The 22,161-nt window shown below is 44.8% G+C and overlaps 1 long non-coding RNA gene across 14 annotated transcripts in view; it reads right to left on the reverse strand.

Moving 5' to 3' along the window:
* Positions 1-22,161, reverse strand: part of LOC307181408 — a 1,608,936-nt gene that overhangs the window by 1,195,877 nt on the left and 390,898 nt on the right. Inside the window, exon 4 of one of the 14 annotated variants that reach the window (XR_013826704.1) lies at positions 2,053-2,168. The exons of the other annotated variants lie outside the window; for them this stretch is intronic. This is a non-coding gene — a long non-coding RNA (uncharacterized lncRNA). Of the gene's footprint in view, positions 1-2,052; positions 2,169-22,161 lie in introns of those variants that run through there. 14 annotated transcript variants of the gene reach the window in all.

Here is a 22,161-nt window from a genome sequence, read left to right on the forward strand (position 1 = left end):
CTGGAATTGCATTGAAAGCATAGGAAAAGAGGCAGAACGTCCACAATGATGCACTTGGCCAAAAAGGGCGTATGCGTTTTTTCCTGAATATATTCAGGAAAAAACGCATACGCCCTTTTTGGCCAACCAAGCAAGCTTGCAAAGGAAATCTGCACTACAATGAAGTCTCACTTCCCCCCGGTCAAAAGGGCCATCTGAAAAAAGTGTAAAATCCAGAAAGGCAGGACAGGCCATGGAGAACTGGGAGCCTTGTTATGCTGATGGGCGGGATGTAAATTGCCAACAGACACTCAGGAGAAGTGTATGGTGTTTCCTGAAACATCTAAAAAACAAAGCAACAGAGCCTAGAGCACTTCCACTTATGGTCCTATAGCTTAGGGAAATTAAAATCAAAAAGACACAGCCACCCCAAAGTTTGGGACGCCTCTGTTTACAAGAACCTCGTTTACAGTACAAGTTCAACATTGCAGAAAGTGAAAAATGGATAAAGAAGTTGTGGTATTTACTTACAAAGCAATATCACTCAGCAATGAAATCTATGTCATCAGGCCCTTAGCATCACAATGAGTGGATTCAGGTATGATGATTCTAACTGAAATAAGTCACACAGAAAAAGAAACATCATAAGATATCAGTAATACACGGAATGGAAATTTGGCTACACAGGAACTGAATTACAGAACAGAACAGGGTCTCAAATTTAGAAAACCAACTTATGCTTGCTTAAGGGGAAAGGTGAGTTGGGGTGCTGCATAAAACCAGAGATTGAAATGAGCACAGATAAAGTTCCTTAAGCCAAATATGGAATAGACAAGAGCTACTCCTTGCTCAACGAAATGGACTCAACACCCCATATTAAACGCCTAAGAATGTACCTGACTAGTAAGTATCTTAAAACCTATGGATTGCTATGTCTCCAAAAGAGAATCAAGCGTGTGTACAGGGGAATAAATGCAGCAGTGATAGGATTGGAGAGGTTCGGTGAGCAAATGAAGACCCTTTGAAGTCATATTGCATGGTACCCATTCCACGGGTCTCAAGTACCCAGGTTTAAGGTATTCTTCCTTCAGCTAAAACATGCATGTGGAACCTAGAGTATGATCAACCATGTGAACGGGAGACGTGTTCAAATATGTCTCAGTTTTCCTCCCCTGGTACTCGGGTGCAACATTCCAGACGCTTTACTAACACTCTTCCGACTTGGAGAGTCAGTCCCTTTAACCTCCTGTTTGGCCCAGTTTGCATTTTCTGCGGAAGATGAACAGGAATAGCGAGAACCAATGAGAGACTAGCTGGAGGTGTCTGGACAGGCAAATTTAACTCTCATTTCCCACCAGGAAGAGGAATTAACCAAAGGCTCAGCGTGCCGTGCCGGAACCAGATTAGGGCCTGAAGCCATCCTGCGGTGTTGCGGCCAGGTCACAAGAAAGCGAGTTGAAGAAAGGAGCTCAGGGGCACTGTAATTCACAAACCTGCAGAGTTATAAATGACAGCTATCGTCCAAAAATAGACTGAAGTAAGGCTGCCAAGAGGACTTGAAAGCGGGGCAGAATTGCAGGAAACCGATTTCAGGAGGTAGACTGGAATTGCATTGAAAGAATAGGAAAAGAGGCAGAACGTCCACAATGATGCACTTGGCCAAAAAGGGCGTATGCGTTTTTTCCTGAATATATTCAGGAAAAAACGCATACGCCCTTTTTGGCCAACCAAGCAAGCTTGCAAAGGAAATCTGCACTACAATGAAGTCTCACTTCCCCCCGGTCAAAAGGGCCATCTGAAAAACGTGTAAAATCCAGAAAGATAAGACAGGCCATGGAGAACTGGGAGCCTTGTTATGCTGATGGGCGGGATGTAAATTGCCAACAACCACTCGGGAGAAGTGTATGGTGTTTCCTGAAACATCTAAAAAACAAAGCAACAGAACCTAGGGCACTTCCACTTATGGTCCTATAGCTTAGGGAAATTAAAATCAAAAAGACACAGCCACCCCAAAGTTTGGAACGGCTCTGTTTACAAGAACCTCGTTTACAGTACAAGTTCAACATCGCAGAAAGTGAAAAATGGATAAAGAAGTTGTGGTATTTACTTACAAAGCAATATCACTCAGCAATGAAATCTGTGTCATCAGGCCCTTAGCAGCACAATGAGTGGATTCAGGTACGATGATTCTAACTGAAATAAGTCACACAGAAAAAGAAACATCATAAGATATCAGTAATACACGGAATGTAAACTTGGCTACACAGGAACTGAATTACAGAACAGAATAGTGTCTCAAATTTAGAAAAGCAACTTATGCTTGCTTAAGGGGAAAGGTGAGTTGGGGTGCTGCATAAAACCAGAGATTGAAATGAGCACAGATAAAGTTCCTTAAGCCAAATATGGAATAGACAAGATCTACTCCTTGCTCAACGAAATGGACTCAACACCCCATATTAAACGCCTAAGAATGTACCTGACTAGTAAGTATCTTAAAACCTATGGATTGCTATGTCTCCAAAAGAGAATCAAGCGTGTGTACAGGGGCATAAACGCAGCAGTGATAGGATTGGAGAGGTTCGGTGAGCAAATGAAGACCCTTTGAAGTCATATTGCATGGTACCCATTCCACGGGTCTCAACTCTCCAGGTTTAAGGTATTCTTCCTTCAGCTAAAACATGCATGTGGAACCCAAGTATGATCAACCATGTGAACGGGAGACGTGTTCAAATATGTCTCAGTTTTCCTCCCCTGGTACTCGGGTGCAACATTCCAGACGCTTTACTAACACTCTCCCCACTTGGAGAGTCAGTCCCTTTAACCTCCTGTTTGGCCCAGTTTGCAATTTCTGCGGAAGATGAACAGGAATAGCGAGAACCAATGAGAGGCTAGCTGGAGGTGTCTGGACGGGCAAATTTAACTCTCATTTCCCACCAGGAAGAGGAAATAACCAAAGGCTCAGCGTGCCGTACCGGAACCAGATTAGGGCCTGAAGACATCCTGCGGTGTTGCAGCCAGGTCACAAGAAAGCGAGTTGAAGAAAGGAGCTCAGGGGCACTGTAATTCACAAACCTGCAGAGTTATAAATGACAGCTATCGTCCAAAAATAGACTGAAGTAAGGCTGCCAAGAGGACTTGAAAGCGGGGCAGAATTGCAGGAAACCGATTTCAGGAGGTAGACTGGAATTGCATTGAAAGCATAGGAAAAGAGGCAGAACGTCCACAATGATGCACTTGGCCAAAAAGGGCGTATGCGTTTTTTCCTGAATATATTCAGGAAAAAACGCATACGCCCTTTTTGGCCAACCAAGCAAGCTTGCAAAGGAAATCTGCACTACAATGAAGTCTCACTTCCCCCCGGGCAAAAGGGCCATCTGAAAAAAGTGTAAAATCCAGAAAGGCAGGACAGGCCATGGAGAACTGGGAGCCTTGTTATGCTGATGGGCGGGATGTAAATTGCCAACAACCACTCGGGAGAAGTGTATGGTGTTTCCTGAAACATCTAAAAAACAAAGCAACAGAACCTAGGGCACTTCCACTTATGGTCCTATAGCTTAGGGAAATTAAAATCAAAAAGACACAGCCACCCCAAAGTTTGGAACGGCTCTGTTTACAAGAACCTTGTTTACAGTACAAGTTCAACATCGCAGAAAGTGAAAAATGGATAAAGAAGTTGTGGTATTTACTTACAAAGCAATATCACTCAGCAATGAAATCTGTGTCATCAGGCCCTTAGCAGCACAATGAGTGGATTCAGGTATGATGATTCTAACTGAAGTAAGTCACACAGAAAAAGAAACATCATAAGATATCAGTAATACACGGAATGTAAACTTGGCTACACAGGAACTGCATTCCAGAACAGAACAGGGTCTCAAATTTAGAAAACCAACTTATGCTTGCTTAAGGGGAAAGGTGAGTTGGGTTGCTGCATAAAACCAGAGATTGAAATGAGCACAGATAAAGTTCCTTAAGCCAAATATGGAATAGACAAGAGCTACTCCTTGCTCAACGAAATGGACTCAAAACCCCATATTAAACCCCTAAGAATGTACCTGACTAGTAAGTATCTTAAAACCTATGGATTGCTATGTCTCCAAAAGAGAATCAAGCGTGTGTACAGGGGCATAAACGCAGCAGTGATAGGATTGGAGAGGTTCGGTGAGCAAATGAAGACCCTTTGAAGTCATATTGCATGGTACCCATTCCACGCGTTTCAACTACCCAGGTTTAAGGTATTCTTCCTTCAGCTAAAACATGCATGTGGAACCTAGAGTATGATCAACCATGTGATCGGGAGACGTGTTCAAATATGTCTCAGTTTTCCTCCCCTGGTACTCGGGTGCAACATTCCAGACGCTTTACTAACACTCTCCCCACTTGGAGAGTCAGTCCCTTTAACCTCCTGTTTGGCCCAGTTTGCAATTTCTGCGGAAGATGAACAGGAATAGCGAGAACCAATGAGAGGCTAGCTGGAGGTGTCTGGACGGGCAAATTTAACTCTCATTTCCCACCAGGAAGAGGAATTAACCAAAGGCTCAGCGTGCCGTGCCGGAATCAGATTAGGGCCTGAAGCCATCCTGCGGTGTTGCGGCCAGCTCAAAAGAAAGCAAGTTGAAGAAAGGAGCTCAGGGGCACTGTAATTCACAAACCTGCAGAGTTATAAATGACAGCTATCGTCCAAAAATAGACTGAAGTAAGCCTGCCAAGAGGACTTGAAAGCGGGGCAGAATTGCAGGAAACCGATTTCAGGAGGTAGACTGGAATTGCATTGAAAGCATAGGAAAAGAGGCAGAACGTCCACAATGATGCACTTGGCCAAAAAGGGCGTATGCGTTTTTTCCTGAATATATTCAGGAAAAAACGCATACGCCCTTTTTGGCCAACCAAGCAAGCTTGCAAAGGAAATCTGCACTACAATGAAGTCTCACTTCCCCCCGGTCAAAAGGGCCATCTGAAAAAAGTGTAAAATCCAGAAAGGCAACAGGCCATTGAGAACTGGGAGCCTTGTTATGCTGATGGGCGGGATGTAAATTGCCAACAGACACTTGGGAGAAGTGTATGGTGTTTCCTGAAACATCTAAAAAACAAAGCAACAGAGCCTAGGGCACTGCCACTTATGGTCCTATAGCTTAGGGAAATTAAAATCAAAAAGACACAGCCACCCCAAAGTTTGGGACGCCTCTGTTTACAAGAACCTCGTTTACAGTACAAGTTCAACATCGCAGAAATTGAAATATGGATAAAGAAGTTGTGGTATTTACTTACAAAGCAATATCACTCAGCAATGAAATCTATGTCATCAGGCCCTTAGCATCACAATGAGTGGATTCAGGTATGATGATTCTAACTGAAATAAGTCACACAGAAAAAGAAACATCATAAGATATCAGTAATACACGGAATGGAAACTTGGCTACACAGGAACTGAATTACAGAACAGAACAGGGTCTCAAATTTAGAAAACCAACTTATGCTTGCTTAAGGGGAAAGGTGAGTTGGGGTGCTGCATAAAACCAGAGATTGAAATGAGCACAGATAAAGTTCCTTAAGCCAAATATGGAATAGACAAGAGCTACTCCTTGCTCAACGAAATGGACTCAACACCGCATATTAAACGCCTAAGAATTTACCTGACTAGTAAGTATCTTAAAACCTATGGATTGCTATGTTTCCAAAAGAGAATCAAGCGTGTGTACAGGGGCATAAACGCAGCAGTGATAGGATTGGAGAGGTTCGGTGAGCTAATGAAGACCCTTTGAAGTCATATTGCATGGTACCCATTCCACGGGTTTCAACTACCCAGGTTTAAGGTATTCTTCCTTCAGCTAAAACATGCATGTGGAACCTAGAGTATGATCAACCATGTGATCAGGAGATGTGTTCAAATATGTCTCAGTTTTCCTCCCCTGGTACTCGGGTGCAACATTCCAGACGCTTTACTAACACTCTCCTCACTTGGAGAGTCAGTCCCTTTAACCTCCTGTTTGGCCCAGTTTGCAATTTCTGCGGAAGATGAACAGGAATAGCGAGAACCAATGAGAGGCTAGCTGGAGGTGTCTGGACGGGCAAATTTAACTCTCATTTCCCACCAGGAAGAGGAATTAACCAAAGGCTCAGCATGCCGGGCTGGAACCAGATTAGGGCCTGAAGCCATCCTGCGGTGTTGCGGCCAGGTCACAAGAAAGCGAGTTGAAGAAAGGAGCTCAGGGGCACTGTAATTCACAAACCTGCAGACTTATAAATGACAGCTATCGTCCAAAAATAGACTGAAGTAAGGCTGCCAAGAGGACTTGAAAGCGGGGCAGAATTGCAGGAAACCGATTTCAGGAGGTAGACTGGAATTGCATTGAAAGCATAGGAAAAGAGGTAGAACGTCCACAATGATGCACTTGGCCAAAAAGGGCGTATGCGTTTTTTCCTGAATATATTCAGGAAAAAACGCATACGCCCTTTTTGGCCAACCAAGCAAGCTTGCAAAGGAAATCTGCACTACAATGAAGTCTCACTTCCCCCCGGTCAAAAGGGCCATCTGAAAAAAGTGTAAAATCCAGAAAGGCAACAGGCCATGGAGAACTGGGAGCCTTGTTATGCTGATGGGCGGGATGTAAATTGCCAACAGACACTTGGGAGAAGTGTATGATGTTTCCTGAAACATCTAAAAAACAAAGCAACAGAGCCTAGGGCACTTCCACTTATGGTCCTATAGCTTAGGGAAATTAAAATCAAAAAGACACAGCCACCCCAAAGTTTGGAACGGCTCTGTTTACAAGAACCTCGTTTACAGTACAAGTTCAACATCGCAGAAAGTGAAAAATGGATAAAGAAGTTGTGGTATTCACTTACAAAGCAATATCACTCAGCAATGAAATCTATGTCATCAGGCCCTTAGCAGCACAATGAGTGGATTCAGGTATGATGATTCTAACTGAAATAAGTCACACAGAAAAAGAAACATCATAAGATATCAGTAATACACGGAATGTAAACTTGGCTACACAGGAACTGAATTACAGAACAGAACAGGGTCTCAAATTTAGAAAACCGACTTATGCTTGCTTAAGGGGAAAGGTGAGTTGGGGTGCTGCATAAAACCAGAGATTGAAATGAGCACAGATAAAGTTCCTTAAGCCAAATATGGAATAGACAAGAGCTACTCCTTGCTCAACGAAATGGACTCAACACCGCATATTAAACGCCTAAGAATGTACCTGACTTGTAAGTATCTTAAAACCTATGGATTGCTATGTCTCCGAAAGAGAATCAAGCATGTGCACAGGGGCATAAACGCAGCAGTGATAGGATTGGAGAGGTTCGGTGAGCAAATGAAGACCCTTTGAAGTCATATTGCATGGTACCCATTCCACGGGTTTCAACTACCCAGGTTTAAGGTATTCTTCCTTCAGCTAAAACATGCATGTGGAACCTAGAGTATGATCAACCATGTGATCGGTAGACGTGTTCAAATATGTCTCAGTTTTCCTCCCCTGGTATTCGGGTGCAACATTCCAGACGCTTTACTAACACTCTCCCGACTTGGAGAGTCAGTCCCTTTAACCTCCTGTTTGGCCCAGTTTGCAATTTCTGCGGAAGATGAACAGGAATAGTGAGAACCAATGAGAGACTAGCTGGAGGTGTCTGGACGGGCAAATTTAACTCTCATTTCCCACCAGGAAGAGGAATTAACCAAAGGCTCAGCATGCCGGGCCGGAACAAGATTAGGGCCTGAAGCCATCCTGCGGTGTTGCGGCCAGGTCACAAGAAAGCGAGTTGAAGAAAGGAGCTCAGGGGCACTGTAATTCACAAACCTGCAGAGTTATAAATGACAGCTATCGTCCAAAAATAGACTGAAGTAAGGCTGCCAAGAGGACTTGAAAGCGGGGCAGAATTGCAGGAAACCGATTTCAGGAGGTAGACTGGAATTGCATTGAAAGCATAGGAAAAGAGGCAGAACGTCCACAATGATGCACTTGGCCAAAAAGGGCGTATGCGTTTTTTCCTGAATATATTCAGGAAAAAACGCATATGCCCTTTTTGGCCAACCAAGCAAGCTTGCAAAGGAAATCTGCACTACAATGAAGTCTCACTTCCCCCCGGTCAAAAGGGCCATCTGAAAAAAGTGTAAAATCCAGAAAGGCAACAGGCCATTGAGAACTGAGAGCATTGTTATGCTGATGGGAGGGATGTAAATTGCCAACAGACACTAGGGAGAAGTGTATGGTGTTTCCTGAAACATCTAAAAAACAAAGCAACAGAGCCTAGGGCACTTCCACTTATGGTCCTATAGCTTAGGGAAATTAAAATCAAAAAGACACAGCCTCCCCAAAGTTTGGGACGCCTCCGTTTACAAGAACCTCGTTTACCGTACAAGTTCAATATCACAGAAAGTGAAAAATGGATAAAGAACTTGTGGTACTTACGTACAATGCAGTATCACTCAGCAATGAAATCTATGTCATCAGGCCCGTAGCAGCATAATGAGTGGATTCAGGTACGATGATTCTAACTGAAATAAGTCACACAGAAAAAGTAACATCATAAGATATCAGTAATACACGGAATGTAAAAATGGCTACACAGGAACTGCATTCCAAAACAGAACAGGGTCTCAAATTTAGAAAACCAACTTATGCTTGCTTAAGGGGAAAGGTGAGTTGGGGTGCTGCATAAAACCAGAGATTGAAATGAGCACAGATAAAGTTCCTTAAGTCAAATATGGAATAGACTAGAACTACTCCTTGCTCAACGAAATGGACTCAACACCGCATATTAAACGCCTAAGAATGTACCTGACTAGTAAGTATCTTAAAACCTATGTATTGCTATGTCTCCGAAAGAGAATCAAGCATGTGTACAGGGGCATAAACGCAGCAGTGATAGGATTGGAGAGGTTCGGTGAGCAAATGAAGACCCTTTGAAGTCATATTGCATGGTACCCATTACACGGGTCTTAACTCTCCAGGTTTAAGGTATTCTTCCTTCAGCTAAAACATGCATGTGGAACCTAGAGTATGATCAACCATGCGATCGGGAGACGTGTTCAAATATGTCTCAGTTTTCGTACCCTGGTACTCGGGTGCAACATTCCAGACGCTTTACTAACACTCTCCCCACTTGGAGAGTCAGTCCCTTTAACCTCCTGTTTGGCCCAGTTTGCAATTTCTGCGGAAGATGAACAGGAATAGCGAGAACCAATGAGAGACTAGCTGGAGGTGTCTGGACAGGCAAATTTAACTCTCATTTCCCACCAGGAAGAGGAATTAACCAAAGGCTCAGCGTGCCGTGCCGGAACTAGATTAGGGCCTGAAGCCATCCTGCGGTGTTGCGGCCAGCTCACAAGAAAGCGAGTTGAAGAAAGGAGCTCAGGGGCACTGTAATTCACAAACCTGCAGAGTTATAAATGACAGCTATCGACCAAAAATAGACTGAAGTAAGGCTGCCAAGAGGACTTGAAAGCGGGGCAGAATTGCAGGAAACCGATTTCAGGAGGTAGACTGGAATTGCATTGAAAGCATAGGAAAAGAGGCAGAACGTCCACAATGATGCACTTGGCCAAAAAGGGCGTATGCGTTTTTTCCTGAATATATTCAGGAAAAAACGCATACGCCCTTTTTGGCCAACCAAGCAAGCTTGCAAAGGAAATCTGCACTACAATGAAGTCTCACTTCCCCCCGGTCAAAAGGGCCATCTGAAAAAAGTGTAAAATCCAGAAAGGCAGGACAGGCCATGGAGAACTGGGAGCCTTGTTATGCTGATGGGCGGGATGTAAATTGCCAACAACCACTCGGGAGAAGTGTATGGTGTTTCCTGAAACATCTAAAAAACAAAGCAACAGAGCCTAGGGCACTTCCACTTATGGTCCTATAGCTTAGGGAAATTAAAATCAAAAAGACACAGCCACCCCAAATTTGGGACGCCTCCGTTTACAAGAACCTCGTTTACCGTACAAGTTCAATATCACAGAAAGTGAAAAATGGATAAAGAACTTGTGGTACTTACGTACAATGCAGTATCACTCAGCAATGAAATCTATGTCATCAGGCCCGTAGCAGCATAATGAGTGGATTCAGGTACGATGATTCTAACTGAAATAAGTCACACAGAAAAAGAAACATCATAAGATATCACTAATACACGGAATGTAAACTTGGCTACACAGGAACTGCATTCCAAAACAGAACAGGGTCTCAAATTTAGAAAACCAACTTATGCTTGCTTAAGGGGAAAGGTGAGTTGGGGTGCTGCATAAAACCAGAGATTGAAATGAGCACAGATAAACTTCCTTAAGCCAAATATGGAATAGACAAGAGCTACTCCTTGCTCAACGAAATGGACTCAAAACCCCATATTAAACGCCTAAGAATGTACCTGACTAGTAAGTATCTTAAAACCTATGGATTGCTATGTCTCCGAAAGAGAATCAAGCATGTGTACAGGGGCATAAACGCAGCAGTGATAGGATTGGAGAGGTTCGGTGAGCAAATGAAGACCCTTTGAAGTCATATTGCATGGTACCCATTCCACGGGTTTCAACTACTCAGGTTTAAGGTATTCTTCCTTCAGCTAAAACATGCATGTGGAACCTAGAGTATGATCAACCATGTGATCGGGAGACGTATTCAAATATGTCTCAGTTTTCCTCCCCTGGTACTCAGGTGCAACTTTCCAGACGCTTTACTAACACTCTCCCCACTTGGAGAGTCAGTCCCTTTAACCTCCTGTTTGGCCCAGTTTGCAATTTCTGCGGAAGATGAACAGGAATAGCGAGAACCAATGAGAGGCTAGCTGGAGGTGTCTGGACGGGCAAATTTAACTCTCATTTCCCACCAGGAAGAGGAATTAACCAAAGGCTCACCATGCCGGGCCGGAACCAGATTAGGGCCTGAAGCCATCCTGCGGTGTTGCGGCCAGGTCACAAGAAAGCGAGTTGAAGAAAGGAGCTCAGGGGCACTGTAACTCACAAACCTGCAGAGTTATAAATGACAGCTATCGTCCAAAAATAGACTGAAGTAAGGCTGCCAAGAGGACTTGAAAGCGGGGCAGAATTGCAGGAAACCGATTTCAGGAGCTAGACTGGAATTGCATTGAAAGCATAGGAAAAGAGGCAGAACGTCCACAATGATGCACTTGGCCAAAAAGGGCGTATGCGTTTTTTCCTGAATATATTCAGGAAAAAACGCATACGCCCTTTTTGGCCAACCAAGCAAGCTTGCAAAGGAAATCTGCACTACAATGAAGTCTCACTTCCCCCCGGTCAAAAGGGCCATCTGAAAAAAGTGTAAAATCCAGAAAGGCAACAGGCCATTGAGAACTGGGAGCCTTGTTATGCTGATGGGCGGGATGTAAATTGCCAACAACCACTCGGGAGAAGTGTATGGTGTTTCCTGAAACATCTAAAAAACAAAGCAACAGAACCTAGGGCACTTCCACTTATGGTCCTATAGCTTAGGGAAATTAAAATCAAAAAGACACAGCCACCCCAAAGTTTGGAACGGCTCTGTTTACACGAACCTCGTTTACAGTACAAGTTCAACATCGCAGAAAGTGAAAAATGGATAAAGAAGTTGTGGTATTCACTTACAAAGCAATATCACTCAGCAATGAAATCTATGTCATCAGGCCCATAGCAGCACAATGAGTGGATTCAGGTATGATGATTCTAACTGAAGTAAGTCACACAGAAAAAGAAACATCATAAGATATCAGTAATACACGGAATGGAAACTTGGCTACAGAGGAACTGAATTACAGAACAGAACAGGGTCTCAAATTTAGAAAACCAACTTATGCTTGCTTAAGGGTAAAGGTGAGTTGGGGTGCTGCATAAAACCAGAGATTGAAATGAGCACAGATAAAGTTCCTTAAGCCAAATATGGAATAGACAAGAGCTACTCCTTTCTCAACGAAATGGACTCAACACCGCATATTAAACGCCTAAGAATGTACCTGACTAGTAAGTATCTTAAAACCTATGGATTGCTATGTCTCCGAAGGGGAATCAAGCATGTGTACAGGGGCATAAACACAGCAGTGATAGGATTGGAGAGGTTCGGTGAGCAAATGAAGACCCTTTGAAGTCATATTGCATGGTACCCATTCCACGGGTTTCAACTACCCAGGTTTTAGGTATTCTTCCTTCAGCTAAAACATGCATGTGGAACCCAGAGTATGATCAACCATGTGATCGGGAGACGTGTTCAAATATGTCTCAGTTTTCGTACCCTGGTACTCGGGTGCAAATTTCCAGACGCTTTACTAAAACTCTCCCCACTTGGAGAGTCAGCACCTTTAACCTCCTGTTTGGCCCAGTTTGCAATTTCTGCGGAAGATGAACAGGAATAGCGAGAACCAATGAGAGGCTAGCTGGAGGTGTCTGGACGGGCAAATTTAACTCTCATTTCCCACCAGGAAGAGGAAATAACCAAAGGCTCAGCGTGCCGTGCCGGAACCAGATTAGGGCCTGAAGCCATCCTGCGGTGTTGCGGCCAGCTCACAAGAAAGCGAGTTGAAGAAAGGAGCTCAGGGGCACTGTAATTCACAAACCTGCAGAGTTATAAATGACAGCTATCGTCCAAAAATAGACTGAAGTAAGGCTGCCAAGAGGACTTGAAAGCGGGGCAGAATTGCAGGAAACCGATTTCAGGAGGTAGACTGGAATTGCATTGAAAGCATAGGAAAAGAGGCAGAACGTCCACAATGATGCACTTGGCCAAAAAGGGCGTATGCGTTTTTTCCTGAATATATTCAGGAAAAAACGCATACGCCCTTTTTGGCCAACCAAGCAAGCTTGCAAAGGAAATCTGCACTACAATGAAGTCTCACTTCCCCCCGGTCAAAAGGGCCATCTGAAAAAAGTGTAAAATCCAGAAAGGCAGGACAGGCCATGGAGAACTGGGAGCCTTGTTATGCTGATGGGCGGGATGTAAATTGCCAACAACCACTCGGGAGAAGTGTATGGTGTTTCCTGAAACATCTAAAAAACAAAGCAACAGAACCTCGGGCACTTCCACTTATGGTCCTATAGCTTAGGGAAATTAAAATCAAAAAGACACAGCCACCCCAAAGTTTGAAACGGCTCTGTTTACAAGAACCTCGTTTACAGTACAAGTTCAACATCGCAGAAAGTGAAAAATGGATAAAGAAGTTGTGGTATTTACCTACCAAGCAATATCACTCAGCAATGAAATCTGTGTCATCAGGCCCTTAGCAGCACAATGAGTGGATTCAGGTATGATGATTCTAACTGAAATAAGTCACACAGAAAAAGTAACATCATAAGATATCAGTAATACACGGAATGTAAAAATGGCTACACAGGAACTGAATTACAGAACAGAACAGGGTCTCAAATTTAGAAAACCAACTTATGCTTGCTTAAGGGTAAAGGTGAGTTGGGGTGCTGCATAAAACCAGAGATTGAAATGAGCACAGATAAAGTTCCTTAAGTCAAATATGGAATAGACTAGAACTACTCCTTGCTCAACGAAATGGACTCAACACCGCATATTAAACGCCTAAGAATGTACCTGACTAGTAAGTATCTTAAAACCTATGGATTGCTATGTCTCCGAAAGAGAATCAAGCATGTGTACAGGGGCATAAACGCAGCAGTGATAGGATTGGAGAGGTTCGGTGAGCAAATGAAGACCCTTTGAAGTCATATTGCATGGTACCCATTACACGGGTCTTAACTCTCCAGGTTTAAGGTATTCTTCCTTCAGCTAAAACATGCATGTGGAACCTAGAGTATGATCAACCATGCGATCGGGAGACGTGTTCAAATATGTCTCAGTTTTCGTACCCTGGTACTTGGGTGCAACATTCCAGACGCTTTACTAACACTCTCCCCACTTGGAGAGTCAGTCCCTTTAACCTCCTGTTTGGCCCAGTTTGCAATTTCTGCGGAAGATGAACAGGAATAGCGAGAACCAATGAGAGACTAGCTGGAGGTGTCTGGACAGGCAAATTTAACTCTCATTTCCCACCAGGAAGAGGAATTAACCAAAGGCTCAGCGTGCCGTGCCGGAACTAGATTAGGGCCTGAAGCCATCCTGCGGTGTTGCGGCCAGCTCACAAGAAAGCGAGTTGAAGAAAGGAGCTCAGGGGCACTGTAATTCACAAACCTGCAGAGTTATAAATGACAGCTATCGACCAAAAATAGACTGAAGTAAGGCTGCCAAGAGGACTTGAAAGCGGGGCAGAATTGCAGGAAACCGATTTCAGGAGGTAGACTGGAATTGCATTGAAAGCATAGGAAAAGAGGCAGAACGTCCACAATGATGCACTTGGCCAAAAAGGGCGTATGCGTTTTTTCCTGAATATATTCAGGAAAAAACGCATACGCCCTTTTTGGCCAACCAAGCAAGCTTGCAAAGGAAATCTGCACTACAATGAAGTCTCACTTCCCCCCGGTCAAAAGGGCCATCTGAAAAAAGTGTAAAATCCAGAAAGGCAGGACAGGCCATGGAGAACTGGGAGCCTTGTTATGCTGATGGGCGGGATGTAAATTGCCAACAACCACTCGGGAGAAGTGTATGGTGTTTCCTGAAAAATCTAAAAAACAAAGCAACAGAGCCTAGGGCACTTCCACTTATGGTCCTATAGCTTAGGGAAATTAAAATCAAAAAGACACAGCCACCCCAAATTTGGGACTCCTCCGTTTACAAGAACCTCGTTTACCGTACAATTTCAATATCACAGAAAGTGAAAAATGGATAAAGAACTTGTGGTACTTACGTACAATGCAGTATCACTCAGCAATGAAATCTATGTCATCAGGCCCATAGCAGCATAATGAGTGGATTCAGGTACGATGATTCTAACTGAAATAAGTCACACAGAAAAAGAAACATCATAAGATATCACTAATACACGGAATGTAAACTTGGCTACACAGGAACTGCATTCCAAAACAGAACAGGGTCTCAAATTTAGAAAACCAACTTATGCTTGCTTAAGGGGAAAGGTGAGTTGGGGTGCTGCATAAAACCAGAGATGGAAATGAGCACAGATAAAGTTCCTTAAGCCAAATATGGAATAGACAAGAGCTACTCCTTGCTCAACGAAATGGACTCAAAACCCCATATTAAACGCCTAAGAATGTACCTGACTAGTAAGTATCTTAAAACCTATGGATTGCTATGTCTCCGAAAGAGAATCAAGCATGTGTACAGGGGCATAAACGCAGCAGTGATAGGATTGGAGAGGTTCGGTGAGCAAATGAAGACCCTTTGAAGTCATATTGCATGGTACCCATTCCACGGGTTTCAACTACCCAGGTTTAAGGTATTCTTCCTTCAGCTAAAACATGCATGTGGAACCTAGAGTATGATCAACCATGTGATCGGGAGACGTGTTCAAATATGTCTCAGTTTTCCTCCCCTGGTACTCAGGTGCAACATTCCAGACGCTTTACTAACACTCTCCCCACTTGGAGAGTCAGTCCCTTTAACCTCCTGTTTGGCCCAGTTTGCAATTTCTGCGGAAGATGAACAGGAATAGCGAGAACCAATGAGAGGCTAGCTGGAGGTGTCTGGACGGGCAAATTTAACTCTCATTTCCCACCAGGAAGAGGAATTAACCAAAGGCTCACCATGCCGGGCCGGAACCAGATTAGGGCCTAAAGCCATCCTGCGGTGTTGCGGCCAGGTCACAAGAAAGCGAGTTGAAGAAAGGAGCTCAGGGGCACTGTAATTCACAAACCTGCAGAGTTATAAATGACAGCTATCGTCCAAAAATAGACTGAAGTAAGGCTGCCAAGAGGACTTGAAAGCGGGGCAGAATTGCAGGAAACCGATTTCAGGAGGTAGACTGGAATTGCATTGAAAGCATAGGAAAAGAGGCAGAACGTCCACAATGATGCACTTGGCCAAAAAGGGCGTATGCGTTTTTTCCTGAATATATTCAGGAAAAAACGCATACGCCCTTTTTGGCCAACCAAGCAAGCTTGCAAAGGAAATCTGCACTACAATGAAGTCTCACTTCCCCCCGGTCAAAAGGGCCATCTGAAAAAAGTGTAAAATCCAGAAAGGCAGGACAGGCCATGGAGAACTGGGAGCCTTGTTATGCTGATGGGCGGGATGTAAATTGCCAACAACCACTCGGGAGAAGTGTATGGTGTTTCCTGAAACATCTAAAATACAAAGCAACAGAACCTAGGGCACTTCCACTTATGGTCCTATAGCTTAGGGAAATTAAAATCAAAAAGACACAGCCACCCCAAAGTTTGGAACGGCTCTGTTTACAAGAACCTCGTTTACAGTACAAGTTCAACATCGCAGAAAGTGAAAAATGGAGAAAGAAGTTGTGGTATTTACTTACAAAGCAATATCACTCAGCAATGAAATCTGTGTCATCAGGCCCTTAGCAGCACAATGAGTGGATTCAGGTATGATGATTCTAACTGAAATAAGTCACACAGAAAAAGAAACATCATAAGATATCAGTAATACACGGAATGGAAACTTGGCTACACAGGAACTGAATTACAGAACAGAACAGGGTCTCAAATTTAGAAAACCAACTTATGCTTGCTTAAGGGTAAAGGTGAGTTGGGGTGCTGCATAAAACCAGAGATTGAAATGAGCACAGATAAAGTTCCTTAAGCCAAATATGGAATAGACAAGAGCTACTCCTTGCTCAACGAAATGGACTCAACACCCCATATTAAACGCCTAAGAATGTACCTGACTTGTAAGTATCTTAAAACCTATGGATTGCTATGTCTCCGACAGAGAATCAAGCATGTGTACAGGGGCATAAACGCAGCAGTGATAGGATTGGAGAGGTTCGGTGAGCAAATGAAGACCCTTTGAAGTCATATTGCATGGTACCCATTACACGGGTCTCAACTCTCCAGGTTTAAGGTATTCTTCCTTCAGCTGAAACATGCATGTGGAACCCAGAGTATGATCAACCGTGTGAACGGGAGACGTGTTCAAATATGTCTCAGTTTTCCTCCCCTGGTAGTCGGGTGCAACATTCCAGACCCTTTACTAACACTCTCCCGACTTGGAGAGTCAGCGCCTTTAACCTCCTGTTTGGCCCAGTTTGCAATTTCTGCGGAAGATGAAGAGCAATAGGGAGAACCAATGAGAGACTAGCTGGAGGTGTCTGGACGGGCAAATTTAACTCTCATTTCCCACCAGGAAGAGGAAATAACCAAAGGCTCAGCGTGCCGTGCCGGAACCATATTAGGGCCTGAAGCCATCCTGCGGTGTTGCGGCCAGCTCAAAAGAAAGCGAGTTGAAGAAAGGAGCTCAGGGTCTCTGTAATTCACAAACCTGCAGAGTTATAAATGACAGCTATCGTCCAAAAATAGACTGAAGTAAGGCTGCCAAGAGGACTTGAAAGCGGGGCAGAATTGCAGGATACCGATTTCAGGAGGTAGACTGGAATTGCATTGAAAGCATAGGAAAAGAGGCAGAACGTCCACAATGATGCACTTTGCCAAAAGGGCGTATGCGTTTTTTCCTGAATATATTCAGGAAAAAACGCATACGCCCTTTTTGGCCAACCAAGCAAGCTTGCAAAGGAAATCTGCACTACAATGAAGTCTCACTTCCCCCCGGTCAAAAGGGCCATCTGAAAAAAGTGTAAAACCCAGAAAGGCAGGACAGGCCATGGAGAACTGGGAGCCTTGTTATGCTGATGGGCGGGATGTAAATTGCCAACAGACACTCGGGAGATGTGTATGGTGTTTCCTGAAACATCTAAAAAACAAAGCAACAGAGCCTAGGGCACTTCCACTTATGGTCTTATAGCTTAGGGAAATTAATATCAAAAAGACACAGCAACCCCAAAATTTGGGATGGCTCTTTTTACAGAAATCTCTTCTACGGCACAAGTTAAATATCCCAGAGAGCAAATAATGGATAAAGAAGTTGCGGTACTTATGTACAACAGAATACCACTCAGCAATGAAATCTATGTCACCAGGCCCGTACCAGCATAATGAGTGCATTGAGGCACGATGATTCTAAGTGAAATAAGTCACACAGAAAAAGAAACATCATAAGGTATCACTAATACACGGAATGTGAACTTGGCTACACATGAACTGAATTACAAAACAGAACAGGGTCTCAAGTTTAGAAAACCAACTTATGCCTGCTTAAGGGGGAAGGTGAGTTGGGGTGCTGCATAAAAGCAGAGTTTGAAATTAACACAGATACCGTTCCATAAGCCAAATATGTAATAGACAAGAGCTACCCCTTGCTCAACGAAATGGATTCAACAATGAGGTATCACCTCACACCTGGTAGAATAGGCATCATTGAAAATCTACAAACAAAAAATGCTGGAAAGGGTGTGGAGAAAAGGAACCCTCTTCCACTATTGTTGGGAATATAAATTGATACAGTCATTATGGAGAACAATATGGAATTTCTTAAGAAACTAACAATAGAATTACCATATGATACAGCAATCCCAGTACTGGACATATACCCAGACAAAACCATAAATCAAAAAGAGTCATTCACCGCAATGTTCATTGCATCACTATTTACAATATCGAGGTAATGGAAGCAACCTAAATGCCCACAGACAGACGAATGCATAAAGCTGTGGTACATATATAAAATGGAATAATACTCAGCCATGAAAAGGAATGAAATTGGGTCATTTGTAGAGACGTCGATGGATCTAGAGACTGTCATACAGAGTGAAGTAAGTCAGAAAGAGAAAAACAAATCTTGTATATTCATGCATATATGTGGAACCTAGAAAAACTGTACAGATTAACCATTTTGCAAGGCATAAATAGAGCAACAGATGTAGACAACAAACGTATGGACAACAAGGGGGGAAAGCTGTTGGGGGGGTGGTGGTGGGAGGAGTTGAGAGACTGGGATTGGCATGTATACATTTATATGTATAAAATAGATAACCAATAAGAACCTGCTGTATAAAAATATAAAATAAAATTCAAAATTAAAAAGAAGTAAAATTTAAAAAATAAAACAGAAAAAACAATTATTCCCTGCACATACATGTATTTATATGAATAAATTATTTCCATGCTTATATCTGTAAATACAAAAAAGAGGAATAAAATCTACCTTGAACCAAAAACGAAAAAGAGAAAAAAAACACAGAACCCACCAGTTACACAGAGGAAAACCATATCAGGGCACTTGCTCCAGTTGTAAACAATTCTGAAGTTGGTCAGTGGTGGGGAATCGTCTCCCATTCAGCCAGCAGCCCCCACGCAACAAGCGTCCTCATTGCAAAGCTGGGGCACCGTGCCGAGGCATCTGTGAGTAAACGTGAGCTGAGCCCCAGGCCAGTTGCTGCTGAACTATTCCCACCCGTCCCAGGTAAAACACCTGAATATATACAAGGACTTGAAAGCCTAGAGGAAGGGCCATAGAGCCACACGAGTGACAGCATGCCGGCCGACTTGGTGCCTGCAGGCCAGCCAGGATGGTCCTGGCCCTGGGTGCTCTTCTGGAAGATTTCCATTTCCCTGCCTGAGATACCCGTCCTGTCCCTGCCCCCACTGCTTTTTTCCTTCCTCACTTCTGCCCAGGGAGAAATTCCAGCAGCAGGTATGGGTGACACATCCTCTTCTTTAGCAGGTGGCAGCCTGGCAACTGCTGCAGAAAGTCCAGCAGAGCCCCACTCACACTGGGCCACCCACAAAGCCGTGGCCTCTCACTCCCTCCCACCAGCCCAGCCCCGAGACTGCTGACAGGGCAGAGAAAATGGCGTCAGGCACGGCTGCAGGGGCTCTTGCTGCCTGGAGTGGTATTTATATTGATCTCAACCCAGGCACACCTGGGGAGGGCTGGCCGGCACGGTAAGGCTGCCCAGGTCAGCCAATCATCACCCCTCAGGGGCTCACAGTTGCAGAAAATGGAACTTGCTGAACCGGCCAGGTCCAAGGAACAGGTGTGGGCTCCTGAGAGTCAGGATAGACAAGGGGCTGCAGCTTTGGGGCTGCAGCTTTGGCTTGTTTTCTAATCATTTTATCTGGCCCATGAGTGGGAGACAACTTCAAGAAAACCCTCTCCTAATGAGAGGAACCCAGGAGTCAGGGAGAGGAGGGGTGGGTGGTGGTTGGAGACAGAGGCCTGGTGCCCCGGGTGCAGTGGAAGTCTCTGGAAGACCAGGTGGAGGGAGGCCGTACAGAGTGATGCCCAGGGTCACAGACTTGTCGCAGCTGCTGTTTGTTAGTTCAAGTCCTGCTCTGAGGTGCTCTGTGTCAGCTCTGAGCGACAGGTGAGCTGGGGGTGCTCTGCAATGAGGGCTATGTGCACGGTTCCTGTGTGCCCAGCCCTGCCACGGTACCTGCAAGGGTAGCTCTGTATCCTGGGAGGGGCCTGACCACGAGAGCCCCGTGGGCTGGGGTGGGGGTGGGGTACCTGCCCAGGTGAGCTCCATATTCTGGGATTGGTCTGACCACGAGAGCCCCATGGGCTGCTGGGGACCTGGTAAAGGATGTCAGGACAGTCAGTGAAGCCACCGAGGATATACCTCCAGTTGCTCCTAATTCCTACACCCTGCTGGTCATTCTACCAACCACCAGGACATGGTATTCTGTATTAGTCTTCAATGATGCCTTCTTTTGTATTCCATTAGTCCCAGAGTCACAAGAAATTTTGGCTTGTGAGTGGCAGGACTCAACATACAACTAAAACAATACTTCCGGGCCGTCTGGCCCCAAGGGTGCAAAAATTCCCACACCATCTTTGGGGAAAGCTTAGCTAAAGACCTAAAAGTTCTACCTCTGGAAAAGGAAACCCTCCTTCAATATGCAGACGACATTCTGATCACCAGCCCTACTAAGGAGGCCTCTGAACTACTAAGCCAATAAAGGATAGAAGTTGTCCAAGAAAAAGCTCAAATATCACAGACTGCGGTGACCTGCCTGGGCTTCATTCTCACAGAAGGTCAGAGAAGCCCATCCCAGGAAAGGGAAGAAACCATTTTCAGCCTTACCCCTTTCTAAAACTAGAAGACAGCTTAGGGGTTCCTGGGGAGGCCAGGGTTTGCTGCTTCTGGATCCCTAGCTACAGTCTACTAGCTGGGCCTCTATATGAAACACTGAAAGGAAAAGATGATGATCCTTTTGAATAGAATCCAGAAGTGGCCTTTCAAGAATGGAAAGAGCAGTCAATTCAGACCCTTGCCCTGGAACTCCCAATTTAGCTAAACCCTTTGACCTTTACATTCCCGGTGAAAGGTGAATCGCCATTGGAGAATTAGTGCAAAAACTGGGACCACTTGAAATGGAACAATGCAAGAATGCCATCCAGGTAGGATAAACTACGGTCACTAAGGGGCTTGGCCCACTGCCACATCTGGCCAAGATACTGGCGGTATCTAAAAACCTGGAAATCAGCAGCCCAAAAGGCCACCTCCCTCCTAAGGGAAAAGGACCCCACGTGGTGATCCTAACCACCAACCATGCCCTGAAGTTGCAGGGTTCGCTCCGTGGGCACACCGACCTCGAGTGAGGAGGCCCTCCAACTCCAACATCCAGAGAGATAACCGGGGGCAACAGGGCACCATGACGACTCGTGTGAACATCACTTGACCTGGAGTTTCTCTCATAAAACAACAAGAGTGTGTCCCAAAAGAGTAGACTACTGCTTGCAGGACTTACTGCACCCAGAGGGGAGCTAATAATCTTGGCGGGGGAACAGTATACCACACTGTCACCATAGAAAAGCCTACAGACACCATGATGATGGTGGCCAATAAGACCGGCTGGACTCCTGTTTACTTCAAAAGGCTGTTGACTCAGTAGCCATCATGGTCCTTGATCACCACTGACCCTGGACTGTCTGGGAGTTGAGCGGGCAGGGCTCTGACACCTGGTGCTGTTTGTACGTTAATTCAGGGGCCTAACTGAAGAAAGCGCAGACTACTGGTCAGAGCATCTAGGCTGGCAGAGACGGTCAGCCTAAGGTGGCCGAACAAATGTGGGGCGGGGTGAAACCGGCCCCCACAGCGTCTCTGCACATCTCTTTCCTGGACCCTTAAAGGTCATTAGAATCTATAACACTTCCAATGCTGGTGCTCAGGTGGACGAGCAGGGAGGCAGGGGTCCTGGGGACAATCAACGTCACCGGGAGGCTGCTGGGGAGAAGCTCTGACCCTCGCCCCAGGGTATGAGGGCTCCCAACTCAGCACTCAGCAGTTACAGAAGAAGGGTCTGCACCCTCAGCACTCCAA

This window comes from Stenella coeruleoalba (assembly GCF_951394435.1).
Source record: "Stenella coeruleoalba genome assembly, contig: scaffold_69, whole genome shotgun sequence".
NCBI lineage: Eukaryota > Metazoa > Chordata > Mammalia > Artiodactyla > Delphinidae > Stenella > Stenella coeruleoalba.